This window comes from Ambystoma mexicanum, chromosome 1q (genome assembly GCF_040938575.1).
Source record: "Ambystoma mexicanum isolate Mex_15411 chromosome 1q, UKY_AmexF1_1, whole genome shotgun sequence".
Taxonomy (NCBI): Eukaryota; Metazoa; Chordata; class Amphibia; order Caudata; family Ambystomatidae; genus Ambystoma; species Ambystoma mexicanum.
This window is the reverse complement of record NC_090922.1, coordinates 1,279,762,884-1,279,789,775: the sequence shown is the minus strand read 5'-3', so window position 1 is coordinate 1,279,789,775 and position 26,892 is coordinate 1,279,762,884.

Genomic DNA, 26,892 nt, shown 5'->3' with positions numbered 1-26,892 from the left:
CTGTTCGTAGTGTTCGCTAGCAACATGAAACTGTACTAAGAACACACGAGGTGTCCTGAATTGTTCGTAAACAAACAAAAATTAAAGTGTCCTAAAGAACACTATACCTGTCTGGTACTGTTCGCTAGCAAGTTCAAACTGTTCTAAGAACGCTATTGGTGTCCTGAAATGTTCGTACGTAAACGAAAATGGAGGTGTCCTGAAGAACACTATACCTGTGCGTAGTGTTCGCTACCCAATTGAAACTGTTCTAAGAACACAATTGGTGTCCTGAAATGTTCGTACATAAACTAAATTATACGTGTCCTGAAGAACACTATATCTGTCCTTACTGTTCGCTACCAAGTTTAAACTGTTCTAAGAACACACGCAGTGTCCTGAAATGTTCGTTTCACGTGTGATGCACTTTTAATTACTTCAGAACCCGAACAGTGTCCGTAGGACATCAATGCGCATGCGCTAACCAATCTCCATGCACTTGGTGTCCTGCAGACAGGCGCTTCCTTCGCGGACTAGTTCGCAAACAGATCATATGACCGCGCCCACGCTCATCGTGTGTCCTGAAATGCGGACACTGTTCGTGTCCCCGAACAATTTAAAAGTAAATTTTCAGTTAATACATAATATTTTTCAATAAAATTTCACCATGGCACAAGACCCACATAGCAATCTTGAGTTTCTATATACCTTTTGAAACTTTCCGATCCTTTTTTTGTGTTCGATCTGTCCGCGGACAGTGCGCATGTCCGCGGACCGTGCACAAGCACCCCTATAAAAGACCACGCCCAAGAGCTTATTCTCATTGTGTTTCTGGCTATTCTTCAGAACACAGTGATTTTTGCTGCCACCTGCAGACTACACCATCATCGAGATGGCATCCTTGGCTGCTGAACTGCCACTTGGTGCTGCACCTGCTTCAGCACCACCCCCACCCCCTCCACCATCACCACCTCCCCAAGGGCCTGAAGAGGGGAACAGGAGTGAGGATGCGGAGGAGGAAGAAGAGGATGATGAGAATGAGGTAGAGGAAATCCCTACTACCCGCACTAGGCGTGAGTCTTGGGTGTGGCGGTTATTTACCATTCATGGGAATGGTCCTAAGGCTCGTGCGAACCATGTTACCTGCAATGAGTGCAAAATGATATCAGTCGCGGGAAGCACGGTAACTACAGCTTTGGGACCACTACTATGAAGCGACACCTGAGGTCATTTCACTCTGGGGCTATTCGCAGGGTTGTACCTTGCGAAGAACGTAGCAGGTTGATTTCCTCTACTTCATCCTCTGTTTCTGATCCTGTCACCACCTCTGTGGGACAGCGTCTTTCTCAAGCTGCCTCACAGACCATACAGAATTCTGATGACCCTTACCTTTCGAGGGTCACAGTTGTATGTATGTACTGTGACACAGTACTCTGCAGGGGGGAGCGACTTCGGAGTGCTTTTGAGACTATCGTCTCAGAGCACGAGAAGACCTGCTCACTACCCAAATAAAACCCACTCTGCATCTTCCTCTCTCAGCTCGCCCTTTCTTATCCCTGTGGTTGGTGTCCCCCCCTTTACCCTCCTTTACCCTCCTCTCCTAGTGTGTCGTGTCTGAAAAACCAAAAAAAAATACAAAATTACAAAAATCAAAAAAAAATAAGGCTCTTTTCAGAGCCGCCTTTCCCAGTTAAAAAATAGAAGTGAAAATAAATGAAGCAGGGCTCTTTGTATTTTTTAGAAGTCCGCGGACAGTTTGCGAACATTAAAAAAATTGGGTTGCTACTCCATCACAAACATTGTAATTTTCTCTGGAAAGAAGTGGTGGCTCTGAAAAGAGCCTTTGGGTGGTGTTTGTAAGTCAAAAATTGTAAATGCTTAACATCTACTTCAAAATCGTTGTTGTAATTCCAAAAAAGGTCGCAATGCATTTTGTACATTTCTCAGAAAAATCTGATTGCCAGCATAAGTAAGATGGACTCCATCTCTGCGAAAAATGTATGTACTACAAAACATAATATTTTCATTGTGAAAAGAAGACATACCAAAATCTCTTATAAAGCCACAAACAGCATTATTAACATTGCGCCTTGCTTTTTCCATTTGTGGACCAAATGAAGAAGAACAAAGCCACATTTGTCTCTGCGAAATCCGTGAAAATATCACTTGAGAATTAGGAAACATGTCCATAACCTTCCTAAGTCCTTCTTTCATAGCAAATTGCTAAAAAATTCCAGTCACATGTCCTAAACTGTTCCCTCCACAATGAATTACAATTATGTCTGGATGTTGCTCTGTCTCCAAAGTAGCACAGAGAGGGAGCAAGTCCAACCACTTCATTCCACGTACTCCATGCCAGTGTACTTCCACATGTGGGAATCCAAGATCTACAGCTACTCCACAGCTTTCTGCATGCACCTTCAACAAATGTATCCACGAATCTCCTAAAATCCAAACAATCTGTTTTCTGAAACACACAGCCATAGCTATCTTTTGTTCTCTCAGCAAAAAGAGTATCTGAGAAAATCTCTCCTGGCACAACACACCCACCAAACTTTCCTGACCAATCCCTTTCAGTGCTTATTCTCATTTGCATGACTTCTGAACCCAAAAATCCCTGGATGTAACTCCCGATGTCCGCGAACTACCGCCATGTCCGCGGACATATCGTAACATGAACAGCCCTTCTACCATTTCCACTACACTCTCTCTGCCATTCCCTCATTGTATGTACCTCAAAAATCACATGACCATGCACCAATCACATTCAAGACCTCTACATCTAACTGCATCATCATAGATCAGCACTGCAAATGTACTCTGAATCTCTCTGAGTACAAGTGTCATATCATTGGCAAGCAGCATCTACCAGAAATACTGTACAAGTCTTCAAGATTTCTACTTGCAGCTCCATGCATATCCATATGCATGAACACAAACTTCAGGTATGCATATTTTCTGTATAGTAGATGACATAGCTCTCAACCATTTGTCTTGCAAAGGCGGGTGAAATCATCCGATTTTGTTTCTGGCGGGTGAGACGCCCATTGGAATGAATGGGCGTGCAGGAGGCCTGGCGTGTGAGTCAGCCCTTTGCAAGGCGGGTGACACCCGCCAAAAGCGGGTGAGTTGAGAGCTATGGTAGATGAACACATTTTCAAACAGACTATTACCTTGTAAAATCTGTAAAATGAATTTACTGTACTTTTTTCAATTTCCTAAAATCAACTATCACTTATAAACCTTTTTACTTTTTACTTTCTTTATACACACACACTCAAATCATGTTAAACTAACATTTTTTAAATGAAATATATAGACTACATTTATTCAAACAAAATTGCATGCAAACACAATCTATGTTTAAACCTTTATAAAAATACTTATACAATTTCATATTTTTTGTTTTTATTTATTTATTTACTTAATTACTTTAAATTAGACATGAAATTGAGGCGCTATTACCTAGAACAGTTTACTTACAGAAATAGTGGTATTCACTAATATATTATAAATTTCACAAGACATAGTAAAGATATTTTTTTTTGCTACAGTTAGTCATTCAATACAATTTGTTCATTAAGAACATATCATATGTACTGAACTGATGCAATGTATCTTATGTAAATAAATTAGTTTAATGGTTTTACAGAAGGCACTGAGGATTTCAATTAAAAAAATCAATATCTAAATTAAAAACAGTGCTATATACAAACAAAGTTACTGATTTGAAGCTTTTACAATTGCAGTGAAGACCAGTTTCCTGAAAAGAAGCAGCCGAATTCGAAGAAGAAAGAAAAACTAAAAAGTTACCTGTGAATTTAAAAAAAAAGTAAGTAAAATATCACCATAATATTTGTATTATTAATCAAATATACTATAACATTAATACGAGCTATTTTGGTTTCTTAAAATAGAGATTTTGTACCATTTTGTCCAAAAATGTCCATGTCTTAAACCGTGATTTACAGCCAGAATGGCCCACAAATTTCTATTTTTGGACACACAAATTAGCCAACTGAACCACTACAATTTTCATATTATAGAACAAACAACTGTTTTAATTGTATACATTAGATTTACTATTTGTACTTTTCCACACCACTAGCTTACTTTTTTTTTGTCATCTGAACCCCAGTTTAGTAACACATAAATTCAAGAATACCTATCCCTACTAGTTTTAGTTCCCAATGCACAATCACACACCATTACATACATCTTTATCATCTTACTCAAACACTCATGCACACAGCACACATACATTCCAGAACACCCCAACCCATATCTTCTTTATTTTTTTCAACAGACCCTATAGAATGCCTACCAAAAGACAAGTCCGTAGAAAGCATCGCAAAAGTAGAGCAAATGAAAATAAAGGTGTCCAACATAAGCATCCATCTCTAGCAGAATTTGCAAAAAAAGTTGAAACAAAACAGCTAATACAATCATTTAGTGAAACACAAGAAGTTTCAAGTACAACAACTTTGCTTCCTCTATCAAAATGTAAAACAAACCAAAAAACAATTAACAGAAAATCAGCTATCAGTACAGATAAAACTACTTCTTCAAATTTTAATATAGTGCAAAGTAAGCATACCAAGAAAAGTATTTTAGCCAAAATATACCGTCACAAAGTCCTTCAAAATCTTATAAAAACAGGAGAGAAATCAGGTTCAAAGCTTAAAACCTATCGTAGGAAATTAATCTTAGAAGCATTGATGGACAGTGCAATTCTTCTCAAAAGAAATGTATTTATTTTACTGTTAAACAAAATGAAACCAAAACCAATAACTAAATTACAAAAAAGACTTCTCAATAAGCGAAATGTCAACAGAAAGAACTTCTTAAGTATCTGCGGAGGTGAATGGAATCACACTACGAGCACAGAACCATATTTTAATGAAGAAGCGTACAAACAAAAGCAAACAAATACAATTGCCATAAATAGCAGTGGTCGAGGTTATGAAAAAGTGAATAATACCATAATGGAACAAGAAGTACTCCTTACACAAATATGCCCTGAAAACTTAGAATTACCCATCCATTCAACTGAATCAGAACGTCTAGTGTACAAATGGCCATGCACGTCAATGTGTAACATTCCCAAACAATGTTTCAAATCTTTACACCAATTCCTCAATAAATATGTAAAAAGCAAAGACAAAATCAAAATTAAATTACTGCAAAATATAGATACCTGTCCAGTGCGCAAGTACACAGGACTACAAGGACATGCATTGGCCTGCATTACAGGACCTACTTGTAAAACCACTTTCCATGATATCAAAAGGATATCAACACATCAATCAACTATAAGAAATCTAGTCTATAAACTGTACTATGCTAAAAGTCCTGCTTTAGCACTAGCAAGGTTAAATAACATCCTTCTACATGGTACAGCAAAAGACCTACTTGAAGAAATTCACTATATCCAGAAAAAATATTTTGGAAGTGAAAGCCATTTACAGAATGAAATAGCTTTAAACCAATTAAGCAACAATTCTACGCATGGCAACCTTTTGCTAAACACATACAAAAAAGAAATACTAAAATTTAAAAGTACATCAGCTGAAGTCCCAAACCATGTATGTGTATGTTGCCGTAGAATTTTTTATAAAAGTAACCCAAAAACTGTGGACCTATCATACAAAATAGAAGACAATGAAGATTCTAAATGGTTTGAATTAATTCTCTACCTTCTAGCAGAAAACAAATATGAAATAACTGAGCCCTTAATACTTTGCAGTTATTGCACTACAAAACTTGACAACAACCAAACTCCTTCACGTTCTATCACAAATAATTTGGAATAATACCCAGTACCAAAACCTCTACAACAACTTAATTTATATGAGAGCATCATAATTCAAACAGTACACCCATTTCAAGCAATAATACGCCTTCAACCAAAAACAGCAAAATTACCTCCCTCTGAATTGGTAAAAGGCATTCGTGGAAAAGTAGTTTATTTACCATTAAATCTAAAAGAAAATGTGCATACTCTAGGAGTGCAACATCCCATGCAGCAATCTTTAATTATATTAGTAAATGGAGTACCTACAAAAGACAAAAAAATATGGTAGATTTATATAAAGTTAGACAAGCCTTCCAATATCTTAAAGAGAATAATGAATATTACAAAGAAATTAATATTGAAGAAAACTTGAAAGATACAACTGAAATAATTCAAGAAACACAAGAAGCTGGTCAATTTGAGCTACTAGATCCTGCTACAATATCAAATACTTTAGACCATTATACAATTCATCCTTTGCACTGTAATGACACCGTACAAGATGTACTAGAAACTTACCAAATGCGTCAAACAAAAGGATCGCCAATCAGTATATGGGAAAAAAGTATAGAAGCACGTACTTTTCCTCTACTCTTTCCTACTGGCAAAGGAGGAAGGTATGATGATAGACCTATTCAAATATCAGCTTCAGAATACCGCTCATTACGGATGTATTCTGAAAATCCCAGATTTAGACAAAATGTGGAATACATATTCCACCTACTCTTTGAAAGTGAACTAGCAACTTTATGTTACGGAGTTGCACACATATTAAAATCAGGATCACACTTTCAAAATATGACAGCTACACAATTATTAGAGAAAGTGCAACAAAAGAATGAGGTTTTACAATCAAATATTACAAATCTATTAGCAAATATGCGTGGTACTAAAGAGTACTGGTTTCGACGTCATGGAGATGTACGTTGTATGATCAGAAACCTTGGCCCACCCACTTGGTTTGTTACATTAAGTTGTGCAGAATATGCATGGGAAGATTTACATGATTTCCTATGCATATCAAATAAAAACAAAACAAACATAGATATTCTAACACCTGGAGAACTTTGTTCTTTGGATCCTGTTAATGTTTCAAGATATTTTCACCATCGCTTCATTGCTATGCTACATTTTATTTGTAATAAAACTGTTCCTCCCCTTGGAGAAGTGCAACAGTTCTTTTGGAGAAAAGAATACCAAGCCAGAGGAGCACCACATAACCACATGCTTTTATGGATTAAAGATGCTCCTAAATTTGGTCAAGACAGTGATGCCACTGTTTTACAGTTTATTGAAAAATATGTCACTTGTGAAATTCCATCAGAAGCCACAAATAGTGATCTTCGTGCACAAATTTTACAATTTCAAAGACACAAATGTGGAAAATATTGTCGTCACAAATACAAAAACAAAGGCAAATACTACACCAAATGCCGATTTGGTTTCCCTAGACCAGTTACAAATACAGGTCAAGTAAACAACCTCATGTCTTCAGTTAGACATAGTGTTAAAGGTAAGTCACCTAAAAATACATATTACATAAAAAGAAAAGAAGAAGAAAAATATATCAATGATTATAATGAAATCATTGCCCACTTATGGAATGGAAACATAGATGTGCAGTACATTGCAGACAATTCTACTGCAGTTGCACAATATGTCACAGCATACTTAACTAAAGCAGAAAAGACAGAGCTCCAAGACCTCTGGAATGACCTGTCATCAGATAAAACAGTATCTCAGAAATTATTCAGCTTGGGCATAAAAATTCTCACCCATAGAGAATGTGGATTTTATGAAGCAGCTGATCGTTTAACTGGTACTTCATTGTATGGTAAATCTGAAAATATAGTATGGCTAAGTCTTGGTCCAGCTAAATCTAGAAAAAGAGTTCTAAAATCATATGAAGATATAGAAACAATAGCCAAACATGATCCCAACAGCCAAGACATTTTAAAAAACAATTTATTGGACACGTACTACCCAAACAGAAGTAATACTTTGGAAAACATGTGTCTATACCAAATAGCCCAAAACTACACATACAAAAATAATATGAAACCTGATGAAAAAAAAGGTAAATATAGAGTGACAGACTGTGAAGGCAGCTTAGTTAAACTCACTAAACCAAATTTAATTAATCATATCAAATTGTCATTGAAGACTCCTCAACATAAAGAAGTATATTACATGTCCCTGCTACGACTCTTCAACCCATGGAGAAAAGAAGAACAATTACTAGATAACTATGACTCATATGAGGATGCTTTCAAAGCAAATGAAAGCACTATAACTGATGTAAACTTTACACAGTACAAAACAATGTTGCACAATGAACACCAACATGAAGAAGAACTCCAAGCCCAACTAGATAAGGATACTCCTGACAGTAGTCAACCTTCTGTAACAGGAAGCCAAGAACCACTGGGAGAACCACTAATAACAAATGAGGCAGAATTAGCTATGATAGAAGTAGAAAACACCATGTGTCAGTATGAAGATAAGGAAGACTTAACTATACTACAATCAAAACTAAACAATGAGCAAAGTAGCATTTTTCAAGAAGTAACAAAACAAATTGCACATGGTGTAAAACATGAAAATAAACAATGTTCCTGCCATAATTATAAACCTATACTACTGTACGTCAGTGGTGAAGCTGGTTCTGGCAAAACATTCCTAATCAAAATCATTAGTAAGTTCCTTCAACAATTGACAAACAACAAACTGTCAGCTGTTGTCACTGCCCCCACAGGTTTAGCTGCCTACAACATAGGTGGTGTTACATTACACCGATTACTATTATTACCAGTATAACACCTGAACAAATTAGACTATTACAAACTTTCTGCAGAAGCTGCAATGGAATTACGCAGAGTATTGAAACAAATGAAAATGCTACTAATAGATGAAGTGAGCATGGTCTCCAACCTGATGTTAGCTTTGATTCACCTCAGATTACAAGAAGTACTCAAAACAGACTATAAAGAGCTCTTTGCAGGAAAACACATTATTGTTTTTGGAGATCTGCTTCAATTAACACCAGTAAAAGGTGAACCTATTTTTAAAACATTAGGGCACAAACTCTGCCGTAAAACTGTCGGCAGCATTGGAAATGTCAACCTTTGGCAACATTTCCAATACAGAGAATTAACAGAAAACATGTGCCAATCTGCAGATCTCACTTATGCCAACATTTTAAAAAGTTTGAGAGTTGGTATACTTTCTAAAGAAGCAGAAGCAACATTGAAAACCCGGCACATTAATGCACTTTATGGCGATAATGCGTGTGCTACAGATGTTATGGAACAATTAGCCCACAAAAATGTCAATTGTATGGCCTTAATGCCAACTCTTGCAAGCTGTTTCAAATTCAATGAAATAATGTTAAGTAAAGAAATGCAACCAATAATGGAAATTAGCGCCACAGACAAACTAGATGTACATGGTATGACACTACCCATGTGTGACCAAGCCACAACAAGACTAAATAATTTAGAAAAATCAATCTCAAACACAGCAGGCTTAGAAAAGATGTTAAAATTATCCTTAAATTGCAGAGTAATGCTTAAACGTAACCTTGACGTGGACCAAGGACTAGTTAATGGAGCACTGGGTACAGTTGTTGGCTTTCAAACATACCCACGTGACAACAAAATTCAGTTTGTCAATATACTCTTTGACAAACTTTCAGAAGTAAAACGGATAGGACGCTCAACAGCTAGATTCCTTCTCTTCAAAGATATGTATGTACGCAGAGAACAATTTTCTCTAACTCTTGCATACGCAGGCACGATTCATAAATCACAAGGTCTTACCCTAGACAAAGCAATGATATATATTGGTAACACAGTCTTTAAAGAAGGCATGAGCTACGTAGCACTATCACGCTTACGTACACTTGACGGCCTATTTCTAATCAACTTTGATGCAAGTAAAGTAAACGCTGATATTCCTTGCATTTTAGAATATAATAGACTTCGCTCACTATACACTCCCCATCTAAACACATATTCTGTTCCACAAAAACTAAAACGTTGTAAAAGAAAACTAAATCAAACAGAAATGCAACAGGACGTCACTGCAAATCCTCTAAAGAGAGTAAAAGAAACTAATACTTCATCAAGTACCACAAACAAAAAAGAATCAATTAGAGAAAGTAAACCAGGTACTTCTTTAAAGAAGGAAGACAAACTCCAAAAAAAGCAGTTAGATACAGAACTACCTGGACCATTTAAATTCTCAAATATAGTTGGTGTAAGTTGCTATGCAAATGTAGCAAGGAATATTCTATTTCAATTACCACCAATTGTTGACAACATTTACTTACACAGTACAGACCCATTGTGTTTGCAAATGTTAGTACTTCACAGAAATGCAGCAAACAATCCTGACAACACGTATAGGGGGTAATTCATAGAATTAAGCGCACAAGTGGCGCTCGCGGCTGGTGCACAGTGTGCGCGTGCGAATCCCTGCGCCAGCCGCGTGCGCTAAAATCCATTTCCGCGCACAGCGTATTCATGGATTCCAGCCACCAAAACCAGCCGTGGCGCACAGTGGTGCAGCGACCCTGCAGCAGCGCCAGTTACGCCCCCAAGAACACCTCTCGCGCAGGGAAAAGCCATCAATATACCCAATCCAGCGCAAAGGGCTGCGCTAACCCTGTACCAGCACGGCAAGCGGGCTACGTGTATCACTGGGGAGCGCGGGAAGTACCTCACGCGATTGGCCCCGTGCGAGCAGGGTACGCGTATTTCAGGGGTGCGCGGGAAGTTCCACACGCGATTTCCGCAGGGTACGTGTATCTCAGGGGTGCGCGGGAAGTGCCACACGCGATTTCAGCAGGGTATGTGTATTTCAGGGGTGCGCGGGAATTTCCACACGCGATTGGGCCCGTGCGAGCAGGGTACGCGTATCTCAGGGTTGCGCAGGAAGTGCCACACGCGATTTCAGCAGGGTACGTGTATTTCAGGGGTGCGCAGGAATTTCCAGACGCAATTGGGGGTACGCGTATCTCAGGGGTGCGCAGGAAGTGCCACACGCGATTTCAGCAGGGTACGTGTATTTCAGGGGTGCGCGGGTATTTCCACACGCAATTGGGGGTACGCGTATCTCAGGGGTGCGTGGGAAGTGCCACACGCGATTTCAGCAGGGTACGTGTATTTCAGGGGTGCGCGGGAAATTCCACACGCGATTTCATCATGGTGCGTGTATTTTGGGGTGCGGGGGAAGTTTCACACGCGACATCAGCAGGGCACGTGTATTTCAGGGGTGCGCAGGAAGTTCCACACGCGATCTCATCAGGGTACGTGTATTCCGTGGTGCGGGGGAAGTTTCACACGCGACATCAGCAGGGTACGTGTATTCCAGGGGTGCGCTGGAAGTTCCACACGCGATTCCATCAGGGTACGTGTATTCCAGGGGTGCGCGGGAAGTTCCACACGCGATTGGGCCCATGCAAGCAGGATACTCGCATTTCAGGGGTGCGCGGGAAGTTCCAAACGCGATTCCATCAGGGTACGTGTATCACAGGGGTGCGCGGGGAGCACCACACGTGAATTGCACGTGTGGGTCCTCCCAGGTGTTCCCTCTACACCCTCCACGGCCCCTGCAGGTGGCTCACACCACAGGGGCCTACCCTGCACATGTCCTGCAGGCACACCATCCACCATGGCCATGACCCCCAGCCAACCCACATGTCAACTTGCACTACTGCCAACCAAAGCATGTCCCCCTGCACCCCCAGTCACCAGGGGCACCCTCCACCAGGCCCCCACCCATGTCTCCCAGCACCCCCACCCCCCAGCAGTGCAGGGGCACCCACCACCAGGCCCCCACCCATGTCTCCCACCACCCCCACCCCCCAGCCACCAGGGGCACCCACCACCAGGCCCCCACCCATGTCTCCCAGCACCCCCACCCCCCAGCAGTGCAGGGGCAGCCTCCACCAGGCCCCCACCCATGTCCAACTCATGTCTCCCACCACCCCCACCCCCCAGCACTGTGGGGCACCTGCCAGCAGGCCCCCACCCATGTCCAACTCATGTTCCCCACCACCCCCACCCCCCAGCACTGTGGGGCACCTGCCAGCAGGCCACCACCCATGTCCAACTCATGTTCCCCACCATCCCCACCGCCCAGAACTTGGGGCACCTGCCAGCAGGCCCCCACCCATGTCCAACTCATGTTCCCCACCACCCCCACCCCCCAGCACTGTGGGGCACCTGCCAGCAGGCCCCCACCCATGTCCAACTCATGTTCCCCACCACCCCCACCCCCCAGCAGTGCAGGGGCAGCCACCACCAGGCCCCCACCCATGTCTCTCAGCACCCCCACCCCCCCCCGCCACCGGGGGAAGCCTCCACCAGGCCCCCACCCATGTCTCCCACCACCCCCACCCCCCAGCCACCAGGGGCAACCTCCACCAGGCCCCCACCCATGTCTCCCAGCACCCCCACCCCCCAGCCACCAGGGGCAGCCTCCACCAGGCCCCCACCCATGTCCCCCACCACCCCCACCCCCCAGCCACCAGGGGCACCCACCACCAGGCCCCCACCCATGTCTCCCAGCACCCCCACCCCCCAGCACTGTGGGGCACCTGCCAGCAGGCCCCCACCCATGTCCAACTCATGTTCCCCACCACCCCCACCCCCAGCACTGTGGGGCACCTGCCAGCAGGCCCCCACCCATGTCCAACTCATGTCTCCCACCACCCCCACCCCCCAACACTGTGGGGCACCTGCCAGCAGGCCCCCACCCATGTGCAACTCATGTTCCCCAGCCAACATGTCATCACAATCTAGATCCCTGGTCCCTATGGTCAGCCTCCAAATGCAAAACACCCACCCGAGTATTGCATCCACCCACTCATAATTTGCAATTACATCACAGAACACCAATTGCAAGTTCCGAAACAAACACATTTCCCTCACATACACCCAATGGGTGTCAGTGAATCTCAAAACACATATCATGAAATGCATGAAACCAATAAGATACCACACATTGAAGTTCACCAAAAAAAATATGTATTAAAGGAAACATAAATAGAATAAAAAATGAAGAAACAGAAATGTGAATTTACAAAAATTAAAAGCAGCATGTCCGTGAAAAAAAGCAAAACCAAAAATAAAATTCCAAAGTAATGTTGTCCAAAGTCAATGTCCACAAAACAAAATCCAATGGGAAATAAAAAAGAAAGCCATTGCTCCATGGTTAAAAAGTGAAAAAAAAATACAATCCAACTGTGAACTATGCACATGGGATCAAGCCAGGGTCCATTATCCCAACAAAATAAAGGAAACCTATCTAACTACACTAACTAATAAAATAAACTATATACAAAAATGTGGCCAATGTCCGAAAGGTCCAAATAAAATCAAAACAAAAATGAAACCTAACACTACCTACATAACTATGTACAAGGGCAGCGGGCTAGTTTCACGGCTCACTTGTGGATGTCCCGGGCCAGGGCATCATCGAACTCCTCCTCAATGTCCCGGAGGCGGTCCTCCTCCATGGCCCCGAGGGTCCGCAGGGCCATCAACGTCTCCACCACCAAACCCCTGCGGATTGCCTCGAGGCACTCGGCCCGCCTCAGGGCCCTCCGCATGGAGTTCTCTGCCCTGACCATTGTGAGCCGTGCCTCTTCCGCCCGCTGCCGCTCCGCATCTATGGCGTGGCCCAACCGCTGCCACATGGAAGACACTCTCTGTCCTGGGTCCTCCTGCCCTCCGGCCGATGCCTGCCCCTCCGATGTTGAAGGCCCCGAGCCTTCATGGCTCCCACCACGTTGCTGCTGCTGCTGTGCCTCTGCCCGTGCACTGCCTCCTGCTGCCTGCACATCCTCCGCCGGCTGGGGTGCATTCATAGATGTGGCCACCCCTGCTGGACGTCCGACTCCCGACTGTGGCAGGGATGCCTCCTCCACCAGCCTGGCCGCACCATCAGAGGCAGCTCCACAGGGCACCCAGGTGACTGATGGGTGGGAAGATGGCACAGAGGACGACTGGCGCGTAGGGGGTCCAGTTGAGGAGGGGGTCGTAGCAAGCCCCATCAGACAGAGGAATCCGGCCTGGGTGACCTGTACCAGCAGGCTGACGTGGTCAACGAGCCATTCGAGATGACGTCCAGTCTCTTCATGAAAAGACTGCAGGTCACCTCGCATGGCCCGTTGACGCAACGCCACACCAGCCAGGACAGGCTCAACCCGGACCTGGATAGCCACGTCCGCAGGCAGAGGAAGGCCAGTTGACGTGAGCTCATCCCCTGCCTGAAAACGGGTCTGGACGTAGGCATCCCTGCTGGTGCAAGATGATGCAGGGACAGGATCAGGGACAGGATTGCACACAGGCTCCTCCGCGGCGGCCTGTGCTGCCTCCTGTCCCTGGTCCTGCACTGCACCACTAGCACCAGTGGGATCCCCACCTCCAGACCCCGTCTCCGGTGTTTGCATGGCCTCCTCCTCCACCAAACCCCCCACCAACCTGGATGACTCCGTGCCATCTTCCCCTGTTGGGCCCTGTGCGGTCCCAGCTGACCCTTCAGCTGCCGAGGAGTCCAACTCCAACCTCCGCCTCTTGGACCTCCCCCCGGCAGCTGCGGCCTGGGACCCGGCACCAGACTCCTCACTCCCCGATGAGAACACAACATGGGAGGGGAGCCGGGCCTTGCGTCTCCGGCTGGCGGTGGGATCCCCGCCGCTGTGCTCCACAGCACCTTCTCCGCCCTCTTCATCAGTTGACGCTGCAGACAGGGAGAAACAAAACACAGGCATCAGGGCACTGTACAATGGACACATACACACATGACAGTTGTTCATGAGTGGCATTGGCAAACCTCAGACATGTCATCACAATCCCCAACACACATGTCATTACAACTCGCACACATGAGCCATACCACAGCCATATCGCAACTGCCACCACCATCCATACACATACAACAGCATGAGCAGCCAAAGGTGAGCCAGACATCACATGCAACACAGGAAGTGCACCACACATGTACTCACACCACCACACTTGCATGCATGTGTACACCTCTGCCAAGTGTCGCAGTGTTCAGACGGGCATCCATGTCACATTTGCCAATCAGGCTTCCACATACCGCTGTCACATGCATCCATGTTGCATCACTGTTGCACCCTTGTCAAATACACACACATGCACATGTACACAGCACTGATACATGCAGCCGAAAACAACATACATGTGTGACATCACGGACATGTCTACTTACATACACATTCATCCAAACATGTGTGCCCACACAACTGCATTTGGCATGCAAGCCTACACACACAAGCACCATCCATGTCTCACACATTCCAGCCCTCGCATGTTTCAGCCCCACGGCCCTGTACACCCCCACCCATACTCAACCCCATACAAACAGATGTGCAACCTGCACACTACTGAATAATCACCACACGCACTGCTCACAATCAGGATGCATGTACACTCACCGCTCGACTCAAGACGGGTCTGCTTCTCAAGGACCTGGACGTGGAGCGTTGGGGATATGCGTTCCAGGACCCTCATCTGTTCTTCCGACAAGTGGCCCCGGCGCCCCTTGGCATCCGCTGCCTTCAAGAGGTGCCGGGCCTTGTTCAGGGTCCTGGACCTGAAGTCCTCCCAGCGCTTCTTGACATGTTGTAAGTCGCGGACTGCCACCCCCTCCGCATTGATGGCAGTCACGATGTCAGTCCAGATCCAAGTCCGTCCTTCCTTGTCGGCGCGGGAACTTCCGAAGAGGGCATCATACTGCCCCAGGACTTGCTCCTCCAGGACACCAACTTCGGTGGTACTGAAGCTGGTGCCCCTCTGCCTCTCTGGCCGGGGGTTGTCAGTGGTCCCAGATGGTGTTTGCCCCGACATGACAACCCCAGAGGCAGGAGTGGGTGGGCAATTGGGTCCTGGGGATGGGCTGTGGAGTGATGGAATCCCAGTCGGGAGTCTTCGGTTCCAGCAGGGGTGGTCACAGCAACAGCACCCCTGGCTGATGTGCAGGCAGCAAATGGCAGGGCATGTGGGCAGCAGGCAGTCAGGCAGCAGCAGATGGCAGGACGGAGCGTGCTCGGGGCTCTGGGGGGCAGTAGTTCGGCCTTCTGGGCAGGAGCGTGGTCTTCCGTGTGCTTACGCGTGGCCAGCTTGATACGGAGTGATTTGGCACATGAAAAATCTGCACGTCAGCATGTAATTCGAGGAAAGGCCCTTAGCGCATAAGCGCGTCTGCACGCATACGCATTTTCATTGGACAGAAGGCCCCTCAAGCGCAAGCGCCCCTGTGACGTGATGCATACAGACGTGCATGGGCATTTCAGCGCGCGTGAAAAAATGCACGTCCGCGTGTAATACGATGAAAGGGCCCATGCGCGTAAGCGCGCGTGGAAAACTGTACGTCCGCGTGTAATATGAGGAAAGGGCCCATGCGCGTAAGCATGCGTGGAAAACTGCACGTCCGCGTGTAATACAAGGAAAGGGCCCATGCGCGTAAGCGCGCGTGAAAAACTGCACGTCCGCATGTAATACGAGGAAAGGGCCCATGCGCGTAAGTGACGTGACGCGCGCGTGCGTTTCCCTCAGCATGGGTTAAAGGTGAGCGGGCCCAGCAGTTCGCTGTACGTGCCTTTCGTGGAGACCGACGTGTGTTGCTGCTTCCTGTTGTTTCGCGCGCCATCACAACTTCACAGCTATCAAGGACGTATCTCTTCTTTTGGCGGGGGTATTGGCTACGCGTGTTTTTCTGCATCGCGCTAGTCAGACGGTGAGTCGCACACGCTCTTTTTCCCACTGTGGGTGCCCCTGTGTATCGCACCCATTTTCGATGTCATAGTAGCCTGCGTGTCCCACGCGTACGCGTTATTCTTGTTACTGGGTGCCACCGCGTACTGCGGGAGGTTGAATCCACGCACGTAGGCTGCAGGGTTGCGTGCACGGTTTTACTGCAGTTTTGGGGTGCCTGAGCGTTGCGTGACCCGTCACCACATCACCGGGGTCACATACAGCCTTGCAGGTGCAGGGGGGCTGTTAACATCTTGCTTCCCACCCCCTTCATCCCAATTGCCCAGGTCAATTGTGGTGTACACCTCCCATTGGCACCACTCCATCTGTGCCAGCACTACTACATCTGTGCCATGGTTGGGAGGCCACCAAAGGTGAGGGGCGCCTCAGCTGGGCGTACTCCTCGTGGCGGGCATGGTCGGGGACGTGGCTGTGGTGACCAGGGAGTAGGGGGACTCCAGGGTGTCCAGGGCAGCCACAGAGGGGGAAGAGGCAGGGGTGCGCCACTTGACAACAATGTTGTGCCATGTGTCGGTGCAGCCATGCCACCACCCCCTGTTGTTCCGGGTGATGCAGCTCCTGCATCTGGCACTGGCACCCGTATGACCCGGCAGTCCATTCCATCGACTGCCACGGGCCCAAGGGTAGTGGTAGCTGCAGGTGCAGCTGTGGACACCGCCACCCAGGCTCAGGGTCTGCCAGCGCAGGCTGCGTTGGCACTTGAAGAGCCCTTGGTAGATCTCCAACAGGCCAGGGGGGAAACCATAGGGGCACGCCGGATAGCTCAGACCAAGATACGTGTCCCTGGGGCAGTCATGTCATCTGCTGCCCCGAACAGCCGGGTGTTGGCAAGTGCAGGGGCAGATGCACCCAACAGCACCCCGGTTGTGAGTCTGCCAACCAGGACCGTTGCAGTCAATGACCCTGCCACAGCTGATGTTGCTGCGCAGTGTCCATTAGTGGGCACCCAGCTGCCACTGACACAAGTCAGGCCTTTGGTCATCCCTCCACCTGCCACTCCCTTGGCTCAATCCACCGAACCCACTGGCCATTCTGGTCAGGGCGGCATTAGCCAGCCAGGGTCTGCGTCACAGTCCAAGAGGAGGAAGGTTGCACCTGCAGCACAGGCTGGGACCCCACACACAGCCACAACCTCCTGCACGTCGAGGAAGAAGCCTTTCTGTAAGCAGGAACTGGACTTCCTCATGGACTTCATGCGGGGCCACAGCCGTGACATGCTAGTGGGTGCCAACAGTCAGACTACGGCTGCCCAACGTGACACCCACTGGAAGCATGTTGCGGAACATGTCAGTTCATTCGGCCATGAGGTGCGCACGGCGCAGGAGTGCAAAAAGCGTTGGAATGACATCAAGCGCAGCACTAAGGCCAAGCGTGCCTCAAATTACAACTTGACTCTGGTGACTGGCGGTGGGCCTGCACCAGAGGAGGAACTCACTCCGCATGAGGCTCTCGTTACGGAGTTCATACCACCTGAATTGGTCGAAGGAGTGGGAGAGATGCTGGACTTTGATGCCCAGTCCAGTGAGTGTTGATGCGTGTTTGTTGAGGACGTGTGTTTCACTTGTGGGATGTGTTGTGCATGATTGCTACTACATGTGACGCATACATGGTTCTGATGTGTAAGTAATGCAATGCTACCGTCATGCATGTCTCCTCTGCCTGCATGCGGGACTCCATGTGGGCATGCTCCCGTGCCCCTCCTCCGCCACTCTGCACTCCAGTTCCACCTTTGCACTGGTCTGCTTCAATCTTGCCAATGTGTAGTATCTTGTTCATGTGTCCTGTGTAGATGCTAACTTCCAGCGTAGAAACTGCCAGACATATGCCGTGTGGTACAGCCTTAGTACTCGATGCAGGGTATCTCACTTGTACTCTGCATGGGTCAGATGTCCCGCAGGGACATGAGTGCCCATTCATGCTCCATGTGCATTGCACGCATGCCCCTATGTGTCCTTGACTGGATGATCACTGTAATATGAGTCCTTGGTTACATACATTGCCTGCCATCTCATCGGCCTCCCCATGTCAACTGTGGCTCAGTCCTGCGTTGCACACATGTTTAGGCCCTGACAATCTGTGTGGCTCACAGGCCTCAGCCTGTTCAATGGCCAATGACTCTGTCCAACTCTTGTGTCTTCTTCACACGTGGGCGGCCTCCGGTTTTTTCATCATGTGTCCTGCCCACTGTCCCAGCATCATTTGCAGTGTTGTAATTTGTATCACATTAAACTGTTGATGCCAGTCAACACTGCCTGTCAATACACAGGTGTATGGTCAGCCTTTTGATACCATGCTAGGCATCCCTGCTTTGGTACTGGGGTGGAGGGGTGCTTGGCTTCTAGACATGGTACACATTGAATGCACAATGCACGTGATGTCTGAATTTGACATTGTACTGCCTTCACATTTCCTGGCACACACCATGGAGTGCTTGTACATGTAGGCAGTGAGTGGCGTACACATTTTCTGCACTGCATAGACCCACTTCCATGGAAACTGCCACCTTTCAACAGGTCTGATCACAGAAGCTATTCAAAGTAGACCCAGCATGCATGCCAGGTCATATGTTGTGTGTCACATGTCTGCCGGATGCCTTTGCTGTCGGTGTGTGGGTGTGTCCTGTGCTTCTGACATGTGTAGTGACCTTTTTCTCTCTATTTTTCAGGTGATGACGCAATGGAGGCGCAGGATGGTGTTGTCATGCCAGACACAGGGTTGGTAACACCACATCAACCCGGCACTAGTGGGGGTCGTGGGGTGGTAGGCCACGAAAACCCCCAAGTGCTGCAGTCCATCTTGTCTCTGGCTGCCTATGAGTCCAGCCTTGATGACGACTCTGACGTCCATGTTGAGTTGGATGAGCATCAAGTCCATGTGTCAGGGGTGAGTGATTCTGATGTGGACACTCCTCTGTCTGCGACACCTGCACTGAGGGATCAGACAGTCTTGGTTCCTCCGCCCGTGGTGGATCGGGACGCAGGGTCACCCTCCACACCAGTCACTGATGTGCCTGGGACATCACGTCGACGGGGGCATGTAGTCGTTCAGCCGCAGGCGGTGCCAACACAGCGAGGACCCCCGGTCCTTGGGTCCCGCAGGGGTCAAGCCCGGCAACGCGGTCGCCGCGCGCAACCGCTGTATACTGAGTGGGAGCAAGACATGACTGCCAATTCCGAATGGCAGGGGGCAGCAATGGAGAACATCGCTGAGAGCATGGAGCGTGTGGCCCGATCTGTGCTCCCCCCTGCTAGGCAGGTGCTTCTCCAGCAGCATGCGGCACGGTCCACGGCCCGCTCGCTCAGGCTGGGCATGGCGGCCTCAGACAGGGCACGCCAGGCTGAAATGTTGTCTCTGCGTCAAGCAATTGCTGCTCACACAGAGGCGCACATGGATGCCCTGAGGGAGGAGTATGCTTCCCTCAGATCCACTCTGGGTGTCCTTATGATGTCCCAGAGGCAGCAGGCAGAGGAGAGGTTTGCACAGCTTGAGCGTACCATCTCGGCTGAGCTACAGGCTTGCTGGGAGGTGCAGCGGTTGTCCACCCAGGCCTTGCAGGAGGAACTCCGTGTTACACATGCTACCTTGCAAGAGGAAGCACGTGTATCACGTGAGGTTCTGCATGCAGACCTATGTAACATCGCCACACAGAACCAGGCTCACCCATCCAGCAGACTTGCTGCTGATGAGGGGCAAGCTGCGGCTAGGCGTGGCCAGGCTACTGTGCCACGTCCTCCTTTACAGGATGAGCCAGACTCGGACGACCATCTATCTCCCACATAGGTCGTGCTGTGCAGGCGTTGAGCCCATGGAGGATTTTTTTTTTGGCTCAGCATCATCGCATGTGGATGTTGAGCAGCACCCTGTACCTCCCCCCTCCTGGGTGCCTCCCCTCCCCCCCGGGTCGTATGTGGCCATTTTTGATTTTTCTTTTAGTTTAGTTAGTTAAGTTTCTGTTTGATAGTTAGTTTAAATAGGTAATGTAGGTTTTCCATAGTTAGTGTAATTAGTTAATAGTTGAGTTAGTTTAAAATTGCTAGTCTATTGTGCTTTCATGTGACGGTGCGGTGCTTTGTGGCTTTTGAAGGCATCCACTGTCTGTTCCAGCTGGGCCCTTCAAGGTTGTCTTGTGTATGTGTTTGCTGCTTGGGGTCCTTGACTCACATATGCCACTCCTGCCTCGCTTATCCATGGGCTCGCAAGGATGGTTCAGTGTTACAGAATATTACACAAGGGCTTTGGACTGTCATATCTGTGGCATGTCTGGTGCTGTGTGACTTGTGTTGACACCCCTAGTGGGGATGATTTAGGTGTCATTGTCCACTGTTCAGCTTTTGCTAGATGGGGTGTGTCATGATTAATGTGGACATTGATTGCTATGCATTGTGTAGTATGTTTCATATCTTTCCTGTACACGTGTTTGTTGCAATTCATGCTGTAGATAGTGTTCCACACTTTGGAGGTGAAAGACGGACTGATGGTGTGATTTGTGATGTGACTCTCTGACATGGTCAAGTAATGAGATGCCTGATGAGACACACACAGATGACTTTGAAGCATTGATCATGTGTTTCATGACCTTTCTGCAGGGGGATGAGCCTCCAGAGCACCTTTGCCAGCAGACATGGCCCATTGGACGATTGAATTCTTGACCCGTTTGTTGGTGCCCACATGCACATGTGTGCACAAGCAGAGGCACAGTGATTGCAGACCCACATCCTAGAACTGCTGACATGTTCCAAGGAATTCCAGGCAAGGTGAGCATCACAGGGGGGCCATGACACAGCAAAGCTTGCACCAGGCGAGTTGCACATGCAGGCTTAGTCAAAGCACTGAGGGTGAGCTTAGACGAATATTGGTGTTGAAGCACACAATGCAGCTCAGATGTGTTTGTGGACTGATGGCTGTTGATAGTAGGGTTGTCTGGGACACATGCAGGGGCAGTGGCACATACCCTCCGGTACACCAAGGTTCATTGAGGCACTTGTATCAACCATGTAGCCTTCCGAGACATGGAAAGGGGCAGCTCACAGGGACATACAGCAAGGGACATACTCGGGTGCAGTGCATGTCTTTTCCACGTACTTCATGATAAATGCACTGACAACTTTGTTTCGGTCATGGTGGTACGCAACTTGCTCTGTAGTCATGGCTTGCTATATGGGTCTGTCTGCTTACCCAGGGAACATTGCATGTTGTGTGAATTGTGACACATTGGTGTTCCATTTGCCACGCACCCACCAGCGGCTGACTTACTGCATTGACTGTGTATGACCCGTCACAGGGGTGATGTTATATATGGGTACGAAGCATCGAGCACAGATTGTCTGTTTGTAGAGTAGTTTGTTGCTATGGGGCATGTTTGGTGTTGTGTTTTTGTGTAATTGGCACGTACAGGTTGTTGACTGTGGCTCTCTTTGCAGCATTGCAGTGCTCCTGTAACCGGACCTGAGAGTGCGCAGGCAGGAGGCCAGCACTCAAAACCAGAGCTAAGTGTCTTGTTGTTTTTCTTTCAAACTGCTCTGCATAGGCTTGCTGGGGAGTGTACTGATGCATGGATGTATGTGTGGTTCAATTTGGTATGTTTTTTCTCCCTAATCACCCGTGATCCTATGCAATTTTGAAACCTGTACCCTCTACACGGTGTTCCTGCTTCCCGTGCCTATCCAAGCAACGTTCCCTGACCCTCTTTCCCCACTGGGGTTGCGGATGCCTGTGTAAGCCCCGAACTTGCAGGCGCCAAAACCCTAGAGGGGGTGGTTGGTTTGTACCACTCCTGAGCCTGGACTACAGAAGGCCATGACAATGATGTCCAAGTTTGTTTGGATTGTGTATGTGTTCATGCAGGTTGTACATTTTCGTGCATTCCCTAGTTTCATGTGTCATTCCTCCTCCCCTCTCCTGCCACTCATTCTAGTCATCCAGTGTGTCAACACCTGTCCCGACTGCATATCCCTGAACCTCCTACCCCACCAGGGTCTCAGGGGCCTGTGTGAGTTTGACCTTGCAGGCACCCGGGACATGGTGGGGGTGGTTGTTTCGTGACACTCCCGCGCCTGTACGGGGGACCTGTGACAGTACACATCCATTCATGGTGCATCATCCTATGTCATGTACCACACATGTCTCACATCCTGTCGTGACATTGTTTTGCTGTGCTACCTTGGTTGTTGCATCATTGTGGTAGTACTTGGCCTTTGTGATGTACTGCTACGTCAAGTCATCTACTGGAGGGTGTTCGGGTTTGTTTTTATGGCTTGGATTTTGTGATTTTGGAAATGAGTGTGGATTCTGAGGGTTCAGGCACCTTTTTACACACAAGGTGGGAGATGGTGACGAATGGTAAAGGTGATCCTGTGGCCAGGTGGAATTGAGGTTTGGAGGCTCCAGGACCCAGGTGCAGTTGTTCAGTGGGTCATGGTCATTTGTGAGGGAGGGGGGGTGTTGTTGATAGTTGCCTTGCCCTGCAGTGTGATGGGAACTCTGACATAGTAATGGTGGTATCCTATGTACATGTTGTGTTCTGCTGATCAATGCCTGTTCATGTGTTGTGTTTTCCTTTCAGGTGCGAGGGGATAGTTGTGGTTTGACATGCTGGGGTGTACACATGGTGGATGTTCACATGTGATGTGTAGGGAACACTGATGGTCACTTGAGTGCACATGCATATGTGGAGTGCATGTCCTTGCAGAACCACACACTCGGATGCACTACATGTACTCCCACCCTTGTATATCCATGTGTACACTGTTTGCCTACTGGTGCCCACTGTGTCCCGGCAGCACATGTTCTGTGACCGATTATGGATCCAGTACATGCCTAATTTGATGTTTGATGTGGTCTGTCACTTAGATGTGATGCTCAGGGTGTGCATCACACACAATGGCTGTTCACTGTGCTGTGCGCTGAGCAGTGTGATGCAGGAGTAGGACACTGCACACATGAGCTGCAGTGTTGATTTTGCAATGCATAATGTGCATGTAGACAGGCATTCATTGTGATGTTACGTCTACGACTGTTGTAATGCATTTGGAAATGACTTATTTTGGGTGGGAGATTTTGTTGGTCTGTCATTTCATCTGATTCCGGGTCAGGCATCATTGTCCGATGCCACTGTACATTTAGGACATGGCAATGTGTACCTTATCGTTACTGCGTTGGTGTATGGGTATTGCTTGCCATGTCCTGTTGATGTTTGGGAGGGTTTGAGTGACATGACAGTGATGGCCATGGCCTGTTTTGCAGGTGTGTGTGATGCACACCTTGCATGTCCGGGTCATCTGCTTCTCAGAGCAACTAGCTGGGGGTAGATTTCTCTCCACAGCAGGGCCCTCCCCCTGGAACAGACTTCCTGCCTGACTTGAACTTGAGGGGAACCATCTCCAGTTCTGGAAGCACCTCAAGACCTTCCTCTTTGCTTCTGCTTACTCTCTGCCTCTCCCTTGCAGAATTCTTCACTGGAACTGCACAGGAGCTGCAACTGGGCCACTCTCACTGACCTCGGTCCCTGGCCCAGCCACTCTCCACTTGCACTGCCTCCCTGGCAACCCCTGCACTGCAGTACTGTCTCTCTATCCCTACAGCCCTCCCTTCCCAGCACTTGTCTGCACTTACCTTTGCAGTTGCCACCAGGCGACCTATGTATTATTTTTTTGGGCTACTTCCCCTGTACTGGACTCCGCCCCACCCTTCCCCTTGCACTTTTCCCTTCCCCCTACCCCTGCACTTGCACAATCTCAATGACACCTGGCCTAGTAGTACCGTTCTCTGTGTTCCCTTGTTCCCCCCTCCCTGCCTCATTGCGCCTTGGAATACTTGTGCATGGCCCATATCATGTCATATGTCATATGTGTGCATTTTGGTCACACAGGATAGCTTGTGTTTAAGTAGCTAGGGATGCAGACGATGTGGCACTTCCATGGCAACTATCTCAGGGTGGTAGGGTTGTGACAGTTGACTGTCTCTTTCTCATCCTCGATTGTCACCTGGTATGTGCCAGGCCTGTGTGCACTCCGCAGGGGTGGGAGTTTAGGTGAAAAATGTGGCCACAAGCTGGGTGCGGGCTTCCTCGCCACGTGCCCTGTCCCCTCCCATGGGCAGCGCCTGTGCCTGTGGTTGGGGATGTGGGGGCAACACCATGTCCACCGGGATGCCCTGCCGTGTTGCAACATTGTGCTGCCACAATGATCCTGCACACTACTGGTGCATAGAGTAGTTGCCCACCAGAGCGGTCAAGGGAGCGGAAACGTGACTTGAGCACTCCGAATGTGCGCTCCACTATGCCCCTGGTTGCAATATGGACGGCGTTGTATCTTACCTGGGGTGGTGTGGTGGGGTTCCGGATTGGCGTCATCATGTGGTTGCTCAGAGGGTAGGCACTGTCCCCTGGGGAGGTGATAATAGTTGAGATTATTGGGGTTTGGATATTTGTCTGTGTGTGACTTGCATGCATGTGCAAGGGCATTTGTACTGACCTAGGAGCCATGTGTCGCCATGCTGCCCAGCTTCCAGGGCCCGGTTCAGGGCGGACATTCTGTATATGAAACTGTCATGGGTGGAGCCAGGGTAGTTTGCATAGACAGAGGTGATGATTCCCTTTGCATCACATACCACCTGTACATTGATGGAATGCCAGTGCTTGCGGTTTCGGTAGATGTGCTCAATGGCCCTAGGTGGACGTAGGGCCACATGGGTGCAATCTATGGCACCGAGCACTTTGGGGAAGTGTGCCACCCTGAAAAAATCCAGGACAACGGCCTGCCTTTCTGCGGGTGTTCTGGGCATGTATATGTGCCTGCGGACTGAGGGGTGCGCTGTCATGATTGCCAGTACCTGGTGTAGGCAGCGTGACTGCGTGGCCTGTGAGACCCCTCCCACTATGGCAGTGGTCTGCTGAAATGACCCAGTGGCCAAAAAATGCAGGACATTGAGCAGCTTCTCCAAGGGGCTCAATGCTTGGGAGCAAAGGGTGGGGGATTTGAGGTCATCTTCCCACTCCCTGACCAGGTCTAGGATGATATGGGGTGGAAACCTATACCTGCCGTAGACCTGGTCGTCAGGCATCCCAAAAAGGCTTGTCCGTGGTGCGAAAATGCATGCCCTGGCTATTCTCCTTCTCCTGCGGTGTCCCACGATCAGTGCAGCGACAAATGGGGCATTCATCGTAGCTGTATATACGCGTTTGTTGTTTGCGCGCTCTTCTATGCTGTGCACGGGGACGCCTCCGGCTGCCTTCGTGTGGGCGGTCGCTTTGACGCCTGTGCACGTCTTTTGCCGTGTGCTGGTTTCCCGTATTCGGGTGTCATCGCGTGTGATTGGAGGGGAGTGAGCGTACACGCGATTGGCCCGGGTACGTGTGTTTCGGGGTGCGCGGGAAGTTCCACACGCGATTAGCCTGGGTACGTGTGTTCCGGGGTGCCGGGAACTTTCACACGCGATTGGTGGAAATCCACGTGTGTTCTGTCATCAGAGGGAAACACCCATGCGCGTCATGTCACAGACGCGCTCATGCGCTGAGGGCCTTTGGTCCAATGAAATCGCATATGCGTGCTGCCGTACATACGCGCTAAGGGCCTTTCCTCGTATTATACGCTGACGTGCAGATTTTTCACGTGCCAAATCACTCCGTATCAAGCTGGCCACGCGTAAGCACACGGAAGACCACGCTCCTGCCCAGAAGGCCGAACTACTGCCTCCCAGAGCCCCGAGCACGCTCCCACCTGCCATCTGCTGCTGCCTGACTGCCTGCTGCCCACGTGCCCTGCCATTTGCTGCCTGCACATCAGCCAGGGGTGCTGTTGCTGTGACCACCCCTGCTGGAACCGAAGACTCCCGACTGGGATTCCATCGCTCCACAGCCCAGCCCCAGGACCCAGTTGCCCACCCACTCCTGCCTCTGGGGTTGTCATGTCGGGGCAAACACCATCTGGGACCACTGACAACCCCCGGCCAGAGAGGCAGAGGGGCACCAGCTTCAGTGCCAACGAAGTTGGTGTCCTGGTGGAGCAAGTCCTGGGGCAGTATGATGCCCTCTTTGGAAGTTCCCGGGCCGACAAGGAAGGACGGACTCGGATCTGGACTGACATCGTGACTGCCATCAACGCGGAGGGGGTGGCAGTCCGCGACTTACAACATGTCAAGAAGCGCTGGGAGGACTTCAGGTCCAGGACCCTGAACAAGGCCCGGCGCCTCTTGAAGGCAGCGGATGCCAAGGGGCGCCGGGGCCACCTGTCGGAAGAACAGATGAGGGTCCTGGAACGCATATCCCCAGCGCTCCACGTCCAGGTCCTTGAGAAGCAAACCCGTCTGGAGTCG